Below are 18,899 nucleotides of genomic sequence, written 5' to 3' on the forward strand. Positions count from 1 at the left end.
TCGCAGAACTTTATTTCAGGACACTTGATATATCCTAGGTTGTTTTTTGCTGTTTGTTTGTTTTTCATTTAATCAATCAAAACATTTTTTAAATAACTACAACATATTTGCTCAAGAAATTTCTATACCAAACAGAATTTTCTTTGTGTAATAGGAACAAGCAGTCCAGTGGAATGAGAGTTCTGCATGATGAATAGTGTTGGTGTGTTTCAGAGTAGCAGCCGTGTTAGTCTGTATTCGCAAAAAGAAAAGGAGTACTAGTGGCACCTTAGAGACCAATATAGATGCTCAAATAAATTGATTAGTCTCTAAGGTGCCACTCGTACTCCTTTTCTTTTAGTGTTGATGTGGACACAGTGCCAAACTTAGGACAGGCACATGCATGGAATTAAGTGGCAGGCTGCAACTTTTATTAAATTTTAGCACAGGGGAAGAGTGCTACCTGCCTATCAACTCTCCTATAGCAAGATTTTGTTGGTCCCAGTGCAGCGATTACAGGGGTTCTTACCATACAATCCATAGCTTGGGGAAGGATCTTCTCAGCCTGCCCCCCAGGATGCAGTCCTAGTATCTTCCCCACCCCGAGGGGGGACAGAGAGTGCAGAAGGGTGGGAACCTTGTCCTGAGAAGGCAACAAGGTCTGACTGTGGACCACAAAGTTCACAAAGTCTCACCCTATCTCATGAGCCCAATGTCCATCTCCAAATCCCAGGTCTTTTATCTCTAGGAACTGTTCACTTTATCCTTTTAGCCACACTTGACACTGACTGCAAATTGTGATGAATTAACCACTCAACCCAAGTACCTCAGTTAGAAACTAGGTGTGTTCCTACTTACCCCACTGTTGCTTGAAAGTGCTGCAAGAAAGGCAAAACACTCCCTAGCCATCCCTACCTGACCACCAAACGGGTAATCACCTACACCCACAGCATCTGTCAGGCTGGTTTCCCATGTCTAGTTTGGGGAGGGGAGGGTGGGAATGCTGGAATGGAGCTGAAAGAGGCTTCAAATGGCCCCCACTCCAGTTTAAATCCTGGGTGCTGGGGAATGCTGCCTAATGAACACCTGTGCCCCCTAGGTGTCCAATGGGTACCAGAGACTCATGGGGACAGGGAGGAAGGGAGAGGGAAGAACTACCTGGTGTCCCTCATTGAGTGTCCCCTCCTTTGCTGGTGGGACTGTGTCCTTTCAGTACCAGACCACATCATGTTCTTCCCACACACACACATTGAGACCAGTAGGGGTTGTTTGGGAGTGAAGAGAATTTTCAGATGAGTGTACATGCTCAAAGCTTCTCATTTTGCTCAAATATGAATTGCACTTATTCGGTATGTCACGATAAACTCATTCACAGCACAAAGTTAACAGAAAACAATGCTACAATGAGTAATATGCATGCTACTGTTAAGTCAGAAGTTGGCTGTAAGAACATTAGGATATATTTATATTTTCAATTTACTTTGTCTTATACATGTGTATTTTTGACCCCCAAAATGTCACTACAAAAGTGTTCCAGTTTCTGATTTTGAAAACATAGCCATCTTATGTGAAGGATGATTGAATTTCCAGGGCTGGTTCTTATCTGGAGTGGTTTATGTATCTTTGGTACAGACCTGTGGAGATTTTGAGACTTTCCATCTATAATCCAAAGGGAAAGAATGACTCTTCAGTTGTAAAAATGGGAGGTATCTTCACTCAGTTGACAACATGTATATCCTGACAAATATGAACTTTTGTATTATTTTGTTTAAGCCAATGGCTAATTATGCTATAAACAGGGGGTATGACCTCTTTTACATATAATTTAGCAGTTAGGGTTTAATATACAAACTATCAGTAAAAACATGTTATAAATAGCACATTAAATGTAGTGGTGACTACTATAAAAAAAAGGTTTTGGATTTTCAAACAGAAGTGTAACAAATGTAACAAACATGTAAAATAAAAGTTGTGTCTGAAAAAATAGCAGCATGTTCAAAAACTCCTTAGGAACATATTGGAACCAAACAAAATACCCTATAATATTGTATCAAAGTCATTCGAATCAGTAGAAATGTGGTGAGTTAAATGTACTTGTCTTAAAATATGGTGTTTTTAAAAATGATGAGTCATTCACAAGTTGCTCTGGCCCTATCTTTTTGTTTCTTTTTTAATTCAAGTCTATGTATTCAAACAATTCAGTAGCACAGCAATGGAGTTTTTAAGATATCTGCAATTAAGGAAGGGAGCTTTTGTTTAAAAAACAATAATATAGACAGTGAAAACCTTTGACCACTCTAATTGCTTGTTGATCTAACAGTCATTCTTGGAGAGAGTAGGAAATAATTACAAAAGCGCACTTAATACAAAGATATAATGTCATGAAGCCAAAGGCAATGGGAGTCTGCTTGAGTGGGGCTAAATACTAAGTAACAATAATAAGGACTTCAGGATTTGACCCAAAGTAGGTAACCAAAGCATTATTGAATTTCACCTGCTGAATGTTCTATTTCATTATTACTATAAACTGTTTCAGGTTTGTTAATTGCTATATGAAACAACAGAAATAATATAAATTATGATGCTTACAATTTATCTAACACTTTACAAGTTCAAGGTGCTGTACAAAACAAACAAAACAAAACAATCTATTAATCCCACCACATTACTAGAGATAAGTAAGTGAGTATTTTACAGATGTATAAAGTGAAGCAGAGATGACAAGTGATTCCCCAGAGCCACGCAGCAACTCAGTGACAAAACTGGGATTAAAAAATACAGATGGTCTTGACTTCCAATTCATAGTTTTTTTCTTCTAGGCGACCATGCCTACAAAATGATGTCATAAAACCTGCAGTTGGGCCAATATATTTGGAAAAGATTCTTTCCACTTCCCTCCTCCCTAGTAGACGGAAAGGGTGAGCAATTATCCTTCAAATGTGGAAAGAAAAGTAAGTATATCATGAAAGACAATGAGGTCACACATTTAGAAATTGTTACTCTTTTTGCTTCAGCTGTATTAGCATGCTCGTCTGGCTACTCTGCACAATTAAACAATATATTGAGGCAAAACATGGTCTATATACACATGAAGTGGAAACACAGCTTGTCAGGTTATCCATAATAGCACAGCATTGCCACTGGTAACATCATTCCCATTAACGTTACTATGCAGGGCAGCTACAGTGTAGCTATTATGAAATCCTATGACGTGTTTCCCTGTTACTCAGTAAATAGCTAAGTAACTGAATACATAGCCATCACACTGTGTGTACACAAGACCTTCTCATAGCTGGAAGCATGCACTGCTTTTCTGCATGGCAAATTTCCACTTTATGCAATGGAAGAAACAAAGAAAATGTGGTGTGTCAGTGGTGTTGTTGGGGCTAACAGGAGGTGAGGTGATATCCAGCAGCTATATCTTTGATGTAGAGAGGAAAATTGAGGCCGCAAAGCCAGGATTTTGATTTGGACATATATGGCCCTGTCAAAAACAATGGCTATAAATAGGCACTCTGATACCAAGGTGATGACAATAGTATAGATACACGGATAGACAGGTAGAAAGGTAAAAACAAAGAGGAGTCTGGTGGCACCTTAAAGACTAACTGATTTATTTGGGCATAAGCTTTCGTGGGTAAGAAACCCCTCTTCTTCAGATGCATGGAGTAAAAATTACAGATACAGGCATAGATATACTGGCACATGAAGAGAAGGGAGCTACCTTACAAGTGGAGAACCAGCGTTGACAAGGGTGGATGTGATCCACTCCCAATAACTGAGGAAGGAGGAGGTGTCAATACCAACAGAGGGAAAATTGCTTTTATAGTGAGCCAGCCACTCCCAGTCCCTATTCAAGCCCAAATTAATGGTGTTAAGTTTGCAAATGAATTGTAGTTCTGCGGTTTCTCTTTAAAGTCTGTTTTTGAAGTTTTTTTGTTGAAGGATGGCTACATTTAAATCTGTTATTGAATGTCCAGGACTGGCTTTTATATGTTACTATTCTTGATGTCTGATTTGTGTCCATTTATTCTTTTACATAGAGTCTGTCCAGTTTGGCCAATGTACATGGCAGAGGGGCACTGCTGGCACATGATGACATATATCACATCGGTAGACGTGCAGTTGAATGAGCCCCTGATGGTGTGGATGATGTGGTTGAGTCCTCTGATGGTGTCGCTAGAGTAGATATGGGGACAGAGTAGGCAATGGGGTTTGTTACAGGGATTGGTTCCTGGGTTAGTGTTTCTGTGTTGTGGTGTGTAATTGCTGGTGAGTATTTGCTTCAGGTTGGGGGCCTGTCTGTAAGCAAGGACTGGCCTGCCTCCCAAGGTCTGTGAGAGTGAGGGGTCGTTTTCCAGGATAGGTTGTAGATCATCGGTGACGTGCTGGAGAGGTTTTAGCTGGGGTCTGTATGTCATGGCCAGTGGTGTTCTGTTATTTTCCTTGTTGGGCCTGTCCTGTAGTAGGTGACTTCTGGGTACCCATCTCGCTCTGTCAGTCTGTTTCCTCACTTCCCCAGGTGGGTATTGTAGTTTTAAGAATGCTTGATAAAGAAAGGAGATTTTTATCTGATTACTGCTGTCTGTAACACAGATTACTGGGCTCGCAAGGATACCAAGACAACTATCCATCAAGAAGCTCTTGCCTTAAATGTGTCATATATTTCAGCTTTGTTGTGTGTGCAGCCTCCCACTTGTGTCTGCCCTACTTTTTCATCTAGATCTTTGTCTAACTTATTAATTTTTAGCTCTTGGCAATGACCAGTGTGCCATGAACTCCCTGAAATTGTCTATTATTTGAGCAGCCCGCCAAATCCACTTGTAGTCAATACAAATAAAGTATTTAAGAGCTGTTTTTTAACTTGAAGTATTACTGCTGCTGTTTCTCAGAAAGTTACATACAGAGACATCAAAGCAGTTTAGCTTTTCTATAACCTCAACAACTTCTCAACATATTATGTTTATCGTGATGAATGGAAATATAGGTGGAGGAATATATTACTTTTGGCCTACATTCAAGCTAAGAAGTACATCAGGATAAGCACAGTGATTAGCATTTTGCTTCCACATTGCTGCTTGCAAGCAGGTCTCCAAATCTGTTTACCACAAAAGCATTCATTAAGTTATGCACATTTTGAAATTTATTCCTCAAATAATACCCAACATATAACATGAGTTCATTAATCTGGCTCAAGAAAGGTTATTGCATGTCTGTGTGGTTATTCCTTTATAATTAACTGAGAACAGGGAAAATATTGAAATCATCAGGAATGTGATGCCATTTGGATCATTAAAGTCAGAGTTAAAGCAACATGCCCTGTGTGTAATTTAGGGAATATTTTCAAGATGTATGATAAGGCTGTGTTCCTCCCTACCATCTTATTTTATACCCTTCAACTGGTTTCTTTTCCTGTTACATGTCAGCCCTCTTCTACCTTGCCATGTAATTTGCATCCATTTATAGTAATTTACCAACATGTAATTTATATAACCTGTGAACTGGGGCCAATTTGATTACTCAAGTTGTTTGCAGGATTGGTTCTTATACTTTACATTCTGTTTCTTAGAGATAAATTTAACAAATCTGGTTCACAAAGGATATTTTTCAACATGGGATTATGTAAAGTCATAGATTTGGTATAGAACTTTAAGAAAAGTTTTGTAGTATGAAACTTACTAATTTTGCCTGGTTTGCACAATGGCCAGTATTTCATTTTTCACTGAGTTTTGTTCAGTTTCCTGCCTGTATCTGTGCACAGGTGCTTTCACCAGCACAACTGTTGATGGGTGACAACAACACCTGTGCATCACAGTGAGGAAACAGGCAGAGGAGCACTGAAAGGGTAAGGTTAAATTATTCTGCAGACTTTGTTTCACCCATTCAGTATTAAGATTTAGAACAATGTGAGTTTTGTGAGGACATGCACTCATGTAGTTTTGCTGGGAAGAAACACAGATTTTAAAATCATTTAAAGAGCCTAACATTCTCCTTTTGTTTTCCTTTGACATTATTTATGAAGAGTTTTAAAGAAATCAGTGCTAATTTTAGTGTTCATGGAAAGCTGCTGAAGACTGGCAGTCCTCACAACAGAAGTCCTCTGTTTATCCACAGAACAGGCAGAAGTTCTAACTTCCTCATATCATTGTCCCAACTACAGGAAACTCTCTTGTGGAAGGACTACCTCTCAGAATGAGGGTGTGGTCTCCAGAGCTCATACAATCCATAATTTCTCTCTTCTGAGCCTTCTAGCATGGGTGCCAACTTAATTTTGTAGTAGCTGCAGTGGTGTCTTTTGCGTTGTGGACACTGTCTGCTGGAAAGTGCACTGAGCTCACCCAATATCCCAGGAACCACTGGACAGGTTAATTTTTAAAGATGCTGTCTCTTGTTTGGCAGGGAGGAAGCACTAATAAGAAAGATGCTGAAGGAGGGAATGGAATGCGGAAACAAAGAGTGCTGTTTTATATCATTTTTATTTATGTATTCATGCACAGAAATGAATGGAAAAGGACAACAATTAATAAAAAAAGACAGGGAGTCATTATGAGCCAGACCTAGGGGGTATGGAGGGAGAGGAGATACAAGTAGCATATAAGACATTGCACTGTAAGTTTCTTAGCTCCCTCTTCCAACAAGCAAAGAGCTGTAAGAGGCAACACAGAAAGCAGCATGTAAGCCTAAAGGCACTGGTTCTGGCCGTAGCATGACCTGAAATAATGACAGGAGGTATAAACGGAGTTTTAGGCATAGACACAGCAACATCCCTAAGGCTTTAATGTGAGGTGCTCAGACACTATGAGAATAAGCACCAAAGAGAGCATATACAAATAAGTAAATAAGGCTTCGGTGGCTGTAACAACTATGCAGGACTGTGTCCAGTAAGTTCAGATAGCCAACCTTTTGGAAAGCAAGACTTGCAGTGTCTGGCCTTGAACTCTGAAGGGCTCCTCTGAAGAGACAACAGAGAAAGTACATATACAATCTTCATCACTGTCAAAAGACAACAGCAGCAGTCTTGCCCAGATTCGCTGTACCAATGAAAGAGCAGCAGATAACATTCTCTCTTTCACACACACACACACAGAGACAGCTGCAGCAGCACAGGAGCCAGCAAACAGAGCTGGAAACAGGGGAGTTTGAGTGGGAGTTTGTTGGAGGAGAAGGTATTTGTACAGAGGCAGCAGTGGGAGTGACCCAAGTAGTGGAAGACACAGAGAAGATGACTGCATGTACATGATCCTGGAGATGGTACCTGAAAAGAGTTTTGTCTGCATGAAGTGCTGCCTGATAGAGCTGATGGAAGAAAAGATCCGAGGATTGCAGATGCAGGTGGAAACTCTGGTCGAGTTTAGAAGGGGGTTTGAGTGGATGATGGAGCAAAGACATGAGGAGGCTGAAGAGAAAAGTTCAGACCTGCAGATGGAAGCAGGACCAAAGAACTCTGAGGGGATACTGCTAGGTGAGGAAAGTGGACAGTGGAAGCATGTGACTTAGAGAACCAGACAAAGGAAAAGATGGGCTAGTGAAGGAGAAACAGAACTCAGGAACAGGTTTGCGGAGTTGGAAAATGAAGAAGGTGCACAGCAGGTGGTCACTGAAGGTGAGATGGCAAGGAAGAAGAGAAAAGCAGGTAGTCCTATAGGAAGAGGGGAAGAGTCAATGGAGATAACACCAAATATGAGCCCCAGGAGGATACGGGATGGGTTGCAGAGGATTGCAAGGGACAATAGGAATCGAGAGGATTTGCAACCAGAGGGAACAGGGGATAGACTGGAGAATCGCACTGTCACCAGGAAAAGGCAGGTCTATGTGATTGGGGACTCCTTACTGAGAAGAATAGACAGGCCTGTAACAAGAGCTGATCCAGAGAATAGAAGGGTGTGGTGTCTGCCAGGTGCTAAGATACGGGATGTGGACCTCAGGCTGAAGAGGATCCTAACGGGAGCAGGAAACAATCCACTGATTGTCCTTAACATGGGAACAAATTATATGGCTAGATTCTTGCTGGAACGTATCAAGGTAGACTACACCAGGCTGGGGAAGATGCTTAAGGAAATCGAGGCTCAGGTGATCTTCAGTGGAATTCTGCCTGTTCCCAGAGAAGGGCAACAAAGGTGTGACAAGATTATGATGCTCAACAGATGGCTCAGGCACTGATGCTATAAGGAGGGCTTTGGGATGTATGGCCACTGGAAAGCATTCATGGACAGAGGACTGTTCTCTTGGGATGGAATTCACCTGAGTAAGGAGAGAAATAGACTTCTAGGATGGAGGATAGCACAACTGATCAAGAGAGCTTTAAACTAGGAATCTCGGGGAGAGGGTTGGGACATTGAGAGGGAAGAAAATGAAGAAAGAAAGGATACAGCTGTGGGTAGGAGAATGGACATAAGGAGGAAGGGCAGTGTAGATACCAGTCTAATAGGTTCTACTGGCTGTAGAATGACCGTGCCTAATAGGGTACAGAATCTGAGCGAGGCCAAACAGCAAAAATTAAGATGTTTGTACATTAATGCGAGGAGCCAATGTAACAAAATGGAGGAACTAGAGCTATTGGTGCATGAAGTGAAACCAGATACTATAGGAATAACAGAAACATGGTGGAATAGTAGTCATGACTGGACTACAGGTATTTAAGGGTATGTGCTGTTTAGGAAAGGCAGAAATAAAGGCAAAGATGATGGAGTAGCATTGTATATCAATGATGAGGTAGACTGTAAAGAAATAAGAAGTGATGGAATGGATAAGACAGAGTCTGTCTGGGCAAAAATCACATTGGGGAAGAAAGTTACTAGAGCCTCCCCCGGATAGTGCTTGGGGTGTGCTGTAGACTGATGGGATCCGATCTGGATATGGATAGAGCCCTCTTAAATGTTTTTCATGAAGTAATTACTAATGGGAATTGTGTGATCATGGGAGACTTTAACTTCCCAGATATAGACTGGAGGACAAGTGTTAGTAATAATAATAGGGCTCAGATTTTCCTGGATGCGATAGCTGATGGATTCCTTCACCAAGTAGTTGCTGAACCAACAAGAGGGGATGCCATTTTAGATTTGGTTTTGGTGAGTAGTGAGGACCTCATAGAAGAAATGGTTGTAGGGGACAACCTTGGTTCGAGCGATCATGAGCTAATTCAGTTCAAACTAAATGGAAGGATAAACAAAAATAGATCTGTGACTAGGGTCTTTGATTTCAAAAGAACTAACTTTCAAAAATTAAGGAAATTAGTTAGGGAAGTGGATTGGACTGAAGAACTTGTGGATCTAAAGGCAGAGGAGGCCTGGAATTACTTCAAGTCAAAGTTGCAGAAACTATCAGAAGTCTGAATCCCAAGAAAGGGGAAAAAAATCATAGGCAGGAGTTGTAGACCAAGCTGGATGAGCAAGCATCTCAGAGAGGTGATTAAGAAAAAGCAGAAAGCCTACAAGGAGTGGAAGATGAGAGGGATTAGCAAGGAAAGCTACCTTATTGAGGTCAGAACATGTAGGGATAAAGTGAAAAAGTCCAAAAGCCATGTAGAGTTGGACCTTGCAAATGGAATTAAAACCAATAGTAAAAGGTTCTATAGCCATATAAATAAGAAGAAAACAAAGAAAGAAGAAGTGGGACAGCTAAACACTGAGGATGGAGTGGAGGTTAAGGATAATCTAAGCATGGCCCAATATCTAAACAAATACTTTGCCTCAGTTTTTAATGAGGCTAATGAGCTTAGGGATAATGGTAGGATGACAAATGGGAAGGAGGATATGGAGGTAGATATTACCACATCCGAGGTAGAAGCCAAACTTGAACAGCTTAATGGGACTAAATCGGGGGGCCCAGATAATCTTCATCCAAGAATACTAAAGGAACTGGAACATGAAATTGCAAGACCATTAGCAAAAAGTTTTAATGAATCTGTAAACTCAGGGTTGTACCATAAGACGGGAGAATTGCTAACATAGTTCCTATTTTTAAGAAAGGGAAAAAAGGTGATCCAGATAACTACAGGCCTGTTAGTTTCACATCTGTAGTATGCAAGGTCTTGGAAAAAGTTTTGAAGGAGAAAGTAGTTAAGGACACTGAGGTCAATGGTAACTGGGACAAAATATAACATGGTTTTACAAAAGGTAGATCGTGTCAAACCAACCTGATCTCCTTCTTTGAGAAGGTAACAGATTTTTTAGACAAAGGAAACACAGTGGATCTAATTTACCTCGATTTCAGTAAGGCATTTGATACGGTTCCACATGGGGAATTATTAGCTAAATTGGAAAAGATGGGGATCAATATGAAAATTGAAAGGTGGATAAGGAATTGGTTAAAAGGGAGACTATAATGGGTCACACTGAAAGGTGAACTGTCAGGCTGGAAGGAGGTTACTAGTGGAGTTCCTCAGCGATCGGTTTTGGGACCGATCTTATTTAATCTTTTTATTATTGACCTTGGCACAAAAAGTGGGAATGTGCTAATAAAATTTGTAGATGACACAAAGCTGGGAGTTATTGCCAATACAGAGAAGGACCGGGATATCATACAGGAAGATCTGGATGACCTTGTAAACAGGAATAATAGTAATAGGATAAAATTTAATAGTGAAAAGTGCAAGATCATGCATTTAGGGATTAATAACAAGAATTTTTGTTATAAATTGGGGATGCATCACTTGGAAGTAACAGAGGAGGAGAAGGACCTCAGAGTACTGGTTGATCACAGGTTGACTATGAGCCACCAATGGGATATGGCTGTGAAAAAAGCTAATGCAGTCTTGGGATGCATCAGGCGAGGTATTTCGAGTAGAGATAAGGAGGTGTTAGTACCATTATACAAGGCACTGGTGAGATCTCATCTGGAATGTTGTGTGCAGTTCTGGTCTCCCATGTTTAAGAAGGATGAATTCAAACTGGAACAGGTACAGAGATGGGCTACTAGGATGATCCAAGGAACGGAAAACCTGTCTTATGAAAGGAGAATTAAAGGGCTTGGCTTGTTTAGCCTAACCAAAAGAAGGCTGAGGGGAGATATGATTGCTCTCTATAAATAAATACTATGGAAGGAGAAGAATTATTTAAGCTCAGTACCAATGTGGACACAAGAACAAATGGATATAAACTGGCCATCAGTAAGTTTAGACTTGAAATTAGACGAAGATTTCTAACCATCAGAGGAGTGACGTTCTGGAACAGCCTTCCAAGGGAAGCAGTGGGGGCAAAAGACATATCTAGCTTCAAGACTAAGCTTGATATGTTTATGGAAGGTATGATATGGTGGGATAGCCTAATTTTGGCAATTAATTGATCTTCAACTATTAGCGGTAGATATGCCCAATGGTCTGTGATGGGATGTTAGATGAGGTGGGATCTGAGTTACTACAGAGAATTCTTTCCCGGGTGTCTGGCTGGTGACTCTTTCCCCCAAGCTCAGGGTTTAGCTGATTGCCATATTTGAGGTCGGGAAGGAATTTTCCTCCAGGGCAGATTGGCAGAGGCCCTGGGGGTTTTTCGCCCTCCTCTGCAGTGTGGGGCATGGATCACTTGCTGGAGGATTCTCTGCACCTCAAAGTCTTTAAACCACAATTTGAGGACTTCAATAACTCAGACATAGGCTAGAGGTTTTTTACAGGAGTGGGTGGGTGAGATTCTGTGGCCTGTGTTGTGCAGGAGGTCAGACTAGACTATCATAATGGTCCCTTCTGACCTTAAAGTCTATGATTCTATGTTTCTATACATGACTGACCCAACAGAAAATGTCAGATTATTGTATTTAGAGTGGCAGTGTGGTGTCCTGGACTGATTGCATGACTAGGAGATAGGACCACTTGAATTCCTATTACTATACTTCCTTTGTAGCCTTGGGCAAGTCACTCTGGTTAGCAATTTCTAAAGTGGACTATGAGTTTGAGTGTCCCCCTTTTTTCGGGATGGGGTGACACAGTATGGTTCCTTTATACTACGCAGGATGTCTAAGGACACTACATCTGATTTTAATGGCTCCTACAGAATGCACCTATAATGTCGGGGGAGGGTCTTCAGCCAGCCTAAAGATACTTCAGCCAGCTTAATGACAGGGGTATGTGGGGTGACCATGGCCATAATACACTGTTTAACTGCACTGGAGTTACAACAAGCCCTGCTGTAACACAGAATTTGGAGGAATAAATGTGGTTTAAAACCAGTTTCCTTCCGCCTCACCCCTTTCCCTTCTCTGTCAAGTGTGGGATTGGAGCAACACATTATCTGAGCCAGCGCGTTAAATGGAACTACTCAAGTGTGTAGGGTTACTCGTGTCTGTTTGCAGGATCAGGGCTTTACAATGTATTGTATATCTTCCTAGGTGATGAACAGAGCCTTTGCCATGTTAAAAAAAACAACTGAGTTTGAAATAACAAATTGGGGGCATTTAAAAATAGCACGCTGAGCCTGAACAGTATGCTTGTTTCCTAAGCTTCTATAGCAGGGTGTGTTTTGAACATTTTCAGGTGTGAATAATTAAACCCCACATTTGTGTCTCTGATTATATGATCACTCTCATAGCTACAAGTGATTCTAATTAGCTGCAGTGAGAGGTGACGGGACCTTTATAAATAGCATATGCCTTTGTGATTTTATATAACCTCTGTGTAGTCTGGAACTTTCTTTTCATCATGCACATTGCTGAAGAAGAATAATCCTACAACAATAATCCTCACACATTTTCTAAAGCTACTTGCCCTTCCCCCACCCCGCCCCCATTATGTTGCAACTTTAAAAATAACTATCAGTTACATATTAATAACTATGTGACTTAAATTTCGTTCTTTCAAACTGGTCCAGAAACACTGATGTTAAATGTCTTAATAAAAATAAAATTGCAATAAGCTAAGAAATATTTGTTATTTTTATGGATATAAACATGCTGTACAAATTTCCCCCTTTCTTCCTTTTCTTTCCCATTCCTACAGGGAAAAAAATACCACTCCATATTTCCTTATTCCTCCTGAACCCCAGAACCATTCCCTGAACCAAAATCAAAACGTCCCTTTGGGTGTAGTAATATCCACAATGAAATGCAAAAGTACTAATATACTATATGCTTTTAGGCACTTCCTTGAAATCTGGTCCTCTTTGGCTTTCATTAATCCATCGTTCCTTGGTTCTCTTCCTACTTCTGACATGGTTCCTTCAACAAGTTGGGCCGTGGGCCCTCTCTAATTTTAATAGAGCCCCACATGACACCATCCTTGGCCAGTTCAATTCATGGATTTCAGGCCAGAAGGGACCACTGTGATCATCTAGTCTGACCTCCTGTGTAACACAAGTCAGACATCCAATCCTGACTTAATTTTTTCCTTTATGCCTATTGCTGAGTGACTCTATCCACCCAGGCAGTTCAGCTATGATTATTTATGTTCCAGTAGTGCCTAGATGTAGAGCGCTGCATGGAGACAAAATTTATATCCACAGATGTGGCTATCCAAAGATATAAATTGGATATCTGCAAAGCTGCAGGACCATACCAGAAACCTCAGCAGCAAAAGCAGCAACATGTTGGGCCACCACTTGCAGGAACCAGCACCCCACACAGGCAGCATCTCTGGCATGGCTGTACCGCCCCCTGCCCCACCCAAACCCTGCCCACTGGGGTGGGCACCAAGCTCACGGGCAGCTGTCCCTGGTCATGCTAGTGTGTGCAAGCAGCTTGCATGCCCATGGACAGGAGTCCCTTCCACCCAGTGGTCTGCGTCTCCTGTCTGGGGGCATACGAGTTGCTTGTACACACTAGCATGACCAGGGACAGCTGCCAGAGATCCTGGTGCCTGGCCCAGTGGGCGGGGCTAGGAGCGGGGCTGGGAGCAGTACAGCCACACTGAAGGAGCTGCCGACACAGAGCGCTGGCTCCTGGGAGTGGTGGCCCAACATGCTGCTGTTTTCACCACTGTGGTTCCTGGTAGAGCCCTGCAGCTCTGTGGATATCTGTTTTATATCTGTGGATATCTGTATCCATGGATATAAATTTTTAATCTGCGCAGGGCTCTACCTAAAGTGTCTAAAGACCCCATTGTGCTGTGTACTGTATAAACACACAGTAAGAAACAATCTATGCCTCAAAGAGCTTACAGTCTAAATTGTTGGGCTGGTTGGGAACTTTTATACAAAATGTCTTTTTGTTGAGAAGGTTTCTCAGGTCTAGGATGAAATTGCTGGTCAAAACTAGATACACCTACCCAGTGTTTAGGACACTCATCTGGGATGTTGGAGATTCAAGTTCAAGTCCCTGGGCTGAATCAGACAGAGCAGGATCTTGAACCTGGGTCTTCCATATCCCAGATGAATGACCTAGTCCCTGAGATGATCTCCTGTGTGTGCCTGAAAAATTTCAGAAGGTCTGGGTTTGATTGTGCATCAGAATGGAAACAAATGTTGAAAGTGTGGTATTTTTCATAAAACAGAATTCTTGTTTTGGAGATAAAAGCAGTGTTGTCTGATCACAAAAAGAAATTCACTCGGATGCAGAGAACCAGTCCAAATCCCTTCTCACCACTTGAGGACTTCCAAAAGAGTGACCATCTTCCAGAGTTCATCTCCATGCTAGAGAGGTGATGGTGGTGGCACAGAGTAGACCAGGAGAAGGGCCAAGAATTTGCATCTGCAGCTCCAGTGACACAAAGGCATTGTAGCCAGTATTCCAGCCAATAGGAGAAAGTTGCTATACAAGGAAGCTATACTGCAGCTCAGAACCCTGGCATTGGGTTGTGGTGGGACATAGTTTTTTAGCTCCTTGATCCTCAGCCATATATAGAGACTTATTACTCAGTCGTTGTGAGCAAAGCAAATTCCATAGAAAGGTTTTCAAGGTGCAGGTCTAGCATGCATATACCTACCAAAAAGTTAAGCATTATATACTTGCCAGCTCTATAGGTGGGGGTGAAATTAAGTGGTTAATGAATCTGGCTGTAATTCAGTTTTATTCTTAATAGCAAAACTATTTTAAAAATTAATGACCATATTATTCATTTGATAACATATTACAGATCTGTGCTACATTACTGATGTTGCTAATAAGCACAGTGAGGCAGCTACTTCCCTAATTTCTCAATACTATATAAGAATTATAAATAAATGAATACAGCATCTGAAGTTGGAAAAATGATAACGTAGCCTTCATTTGCACATGATACAGTGAGCAAAGCCTGAGCAAAACGGCTAAGATAAGGAATCTGTAGGCCTAACAGGGGCTTTATTATCAGCTGCATGAAGCAAATTTTGAAACCCCACAACTGCACGGGTGGGGTTTTGGGTTGTGGATTCATGCTGTATATAGTCAACTAGCTACACCTTTATTTATGAATGAATATAACCCCCATTCACACCACACCATCTTCCCTCTCTTTCTTATTCCTCTGAGGAAACCTACCATGAAAATCACTACTTTATCTCACAAATTATATGAACTCCCTGTTCAGTTTCTCCCCTGACCTGACCACGCAAGCCATAAAATGATGGCACTGGGTCCTTACACACCTATGGAACCAGCTTCAAGATTCGACTCTTAGGACTAAGGCCACAAATAGTCTTAGACATTGCAACATTCAGTGTCACAGCACCGAACATTGAAGCACCTAGAAAAATCACAGGAACAACACTCCAATCCACAAAGCCTGAATTAGGTGACTAGGATCCCTATACAGTGCATAGGCAAAGATAGGTGTCTACGAATGGGATCAACAAAAGCCAGCATGGCGGGCAGGGAGCTGTCTAAGCTAGTCAATGATATATGCTATCATTGACGATTTTTAAGAACAGGTTGGACAAACACCTGCCAGGGATGGTCCAGGTTTTCCTTGTTCCTGCCTCAGTCCATGGGGCTAGAGTTGATAACCTGTCAATGTCACTTCCAGCCCTGATTCTATGCCAACAAGAGGGGTGTGTCTTGAGCCCCACTCTCTCATGGAGATAGGCAACTAAATCCAGGCTGCAGTGAGGCACCTATGTCTGCTAGTGACTCACCGCTGGAAACGCCTTTCTTGGAGTTAGACAGCATAGGCGCCTATGTCGTTTTTTGTGAGAATGAATTAGGCACCTGCTGCTGCCCTTATATCTTTTAGTCCAGTGATTAGAGCGCTCAGGTGGTATGTGAGAGAGCCAGGTTCAAGTCTCCTCTCTACCTGAGTGGGAGGAAGGATATTTAACAGGGGTCTCCCACACTCTTGAGGCAAGAACTCTAACCACCATGCTACAAGATACTCTGATGTGAGGCTCACTCAGTCTCTCCTTTTGAAGCTGTTCTACTGTGGCTAAATACTTAAATAGTCATTGGAGCAGAGAGACCATGAAAACAACTGATTCTGTAGCCTGGTGGTTTGGTACCCAACTGGGAGGTGGGAGACTCAGCATTTAATCTGCCTACTCTTTGATTATTGAGCCAAAGTGGAACAAATTCAACAGCAAAGATTGAGGGGGCCCCTCATCAGAACATCCCATAGCTTAGAGCACTCTCCTATTCAAATCCTCTCCCTCAGACAAAGGGGATCGTAACCTGGATCTCCCACATTTCACCTGAGTGCTCTAATCACTGGGCTAAAATTTAGAAGGTGGGCACTGGCACCACCCCTTCCCTTAAACAGAACAGAATTGTGTAGAGTTTCAAATTTAAAGGAAAATTGTCTTTAGTCTTCTTACCCAGTGAGACAAATTCTGACTCCTTATTAAGGGCCAATTTCAGAACTCAGTTCTTAATGACACAGGTGTAAATCTTGAGTAACTACTGTGACAGGGTCGGGCCAGATGGCTACAGGAGAGTAATAGAAGGCAGATATATTAGCCCCAGGTTAAGTAGGTCCCTTTTCCCTGGTAAGGTAACAGGGAAGGTTCCAGAACAATCAGGAACCTTCTGGAGACAATTAAGACAGACAGGCTGATTGGCTGCAGGTGTTCTAATCAAGAAGCTGCTAGCATAAATTAAGGCAGGCTAATCAGGGCACCTGGGTTTAAAAAGGAGCTCATTTCAGTTTGTGGTGCACCTGTAAGGAGCTGGGAGCAAGAGGCGCTAGGAGCTGAGAGTGAGAACGCAGACTGTTGGAAGACTGAGGAGTACAAGCATTATCAGACACTAGGAGGAAGGTCCTATGGTGAGGATAAAGAAGGTGTTGGGAGGATGCCATGGGGAAGTAGCCCAGGGAGTTGTAGGTGTTGCACAGCTGTTCCAGAGGGCATTCTAGACAGCTGCATTCCACAGGGCCCTGGGCTGGAACCCGGAGTAGAAGGCGGGCCCAGTTTCCCCCCAAACCTCCCAACTCCTGGTCAGACACAGGAGGAGTTGACCTGGACTGTGAGTTCACGAAAACGGCCAAACTGAGGGCTGCCGTGAAGCTCCAAGGCGAGCAAATCTGCCAATAAGTGCAAGACCCACCAAGGTAGAGGAGGAACTTTGTCACACTTCTTAGAGTAAATGTAATTACTTTATAGAGTTAAACCAGTTTAAATGAGAGCCAAATTTGGAACTCATTTTTCATTTGGGGCAGATTTTTTAAGGTATTTAGTGACCTGACAACTATGCATTTCAATGGGAGTTAGGCACCTAAATACCTTTTAAAAATCTGGCCCTTCATTCTTAATTGGAAAAAAAATTTACATTTAAATTTGACTAAGAAAGGACTGACTAAAAAAAGGAACAACAGGATATTGGCTGAAAGCTTTGTGAAAGTTCTACAGAAAAAACTAAAGCCATTTTCTACCTACTTTAAAAGTAGTTTACCAGTGATAAAAAATACACTTACTTATCCCTGAATGCTAGATGGTACAGTGACAATATGGGAAATGGAGAAATTCAGCTGAAGCAGGCTTCCCTGCTTCATAACTTACAAGGGCTGTGGTGGATTCTCCATCACTGGCAATTTTTAGATCAAGATTGGATGTTTTTATAAAAGACATATTCTAGTTCAAAAAGGAATTAATTCAGGGAAGTTTCATGGCCTCTGCTATATAGAAGGTTCAGACTAGATGCTCACAGTAGTCCCTTCTGACCTTATGAATCTCACCATCCTCTCAATTTTACTAATTGATGTAGTAGAAAGAGAGAGTCTAAGACAAGAGGCCTGGTATGATACCTGAGGCCTGAACTAAAGTAGTGATCAAGCCTTGCTAATATAAAGCAAAGTTAGCAAGAGACAGGCTGTGATCAGAAGTCAGGCTTTGCCTGCATGCAAACTCACAGAACCTAGCAAGAACAGGACTGGTATTGCACACACATTCCTGAGAAGTGGTAGGCACAGGATACTCGTGCAAACACATTCCAGAAGGGTGGTACCAGGACACCTCAATACCAACACATTCCCCAAAGATAACAGGGACATGTTGACCTCCCCTAAAGATAAGGTCAGGATGACAGTGTGATGGATAGAGATGTTTTGATCAAACCAACATGTACAAGGCAGAGGGTGGTAGCTAACCATGTCAAAGGGCAATACATAACTTGTTTGTATTGGTGTATAAAATGAGATCTTAAGGGAATGTCTTTGGCCAGCCTAGAGGGAATGGAAAGTCCTGACATTCATTGAGCTGTGTCCATTGTCACGGGCATACATGTATTAAATGTACTTTAGCAAGTATAAGGCACTAATACAATGCTTCATCGACAATAAACCTGACCAAGTTCCTTTGCTACTAATGGGTCTGTGGTTACAGGGCAATTCAATCGGAGCCTGCTGTACAGGTGATGTGGCCAGAGCCCATGCAGCATGCAGAGAGAACATACACACTCACCCAACATCTGATGACAATTGAAGCATCTTTAATAACGCTAGAAAGGAGCATTTACTTAGAGCCAGGTGGAAATTTTCAATCACAAACATTTTTTGAGATGAAAATGGTTTTTTTTCCCCTCCTTCTGAAAAAATTCATTTTTTCAGTGAAAAACTGGTAAAAAAAAAACCCACAAAAACTGCAAGTGGATAAGTG

Source organism: Natator depressus, chromosome 3 (genome assembly GCF_965152275.1).
Source record: "Natator depressus isolate rNatDep1 chromosome 3, rNatDep2.hap1, whole genome shotgun sequence".
Taxonomy (NCBI): domain Eukaryota; kingdom Metazoa; phylum Chordata; order Testudines; family Cheloniidae; genus Natator; species Natator depressus.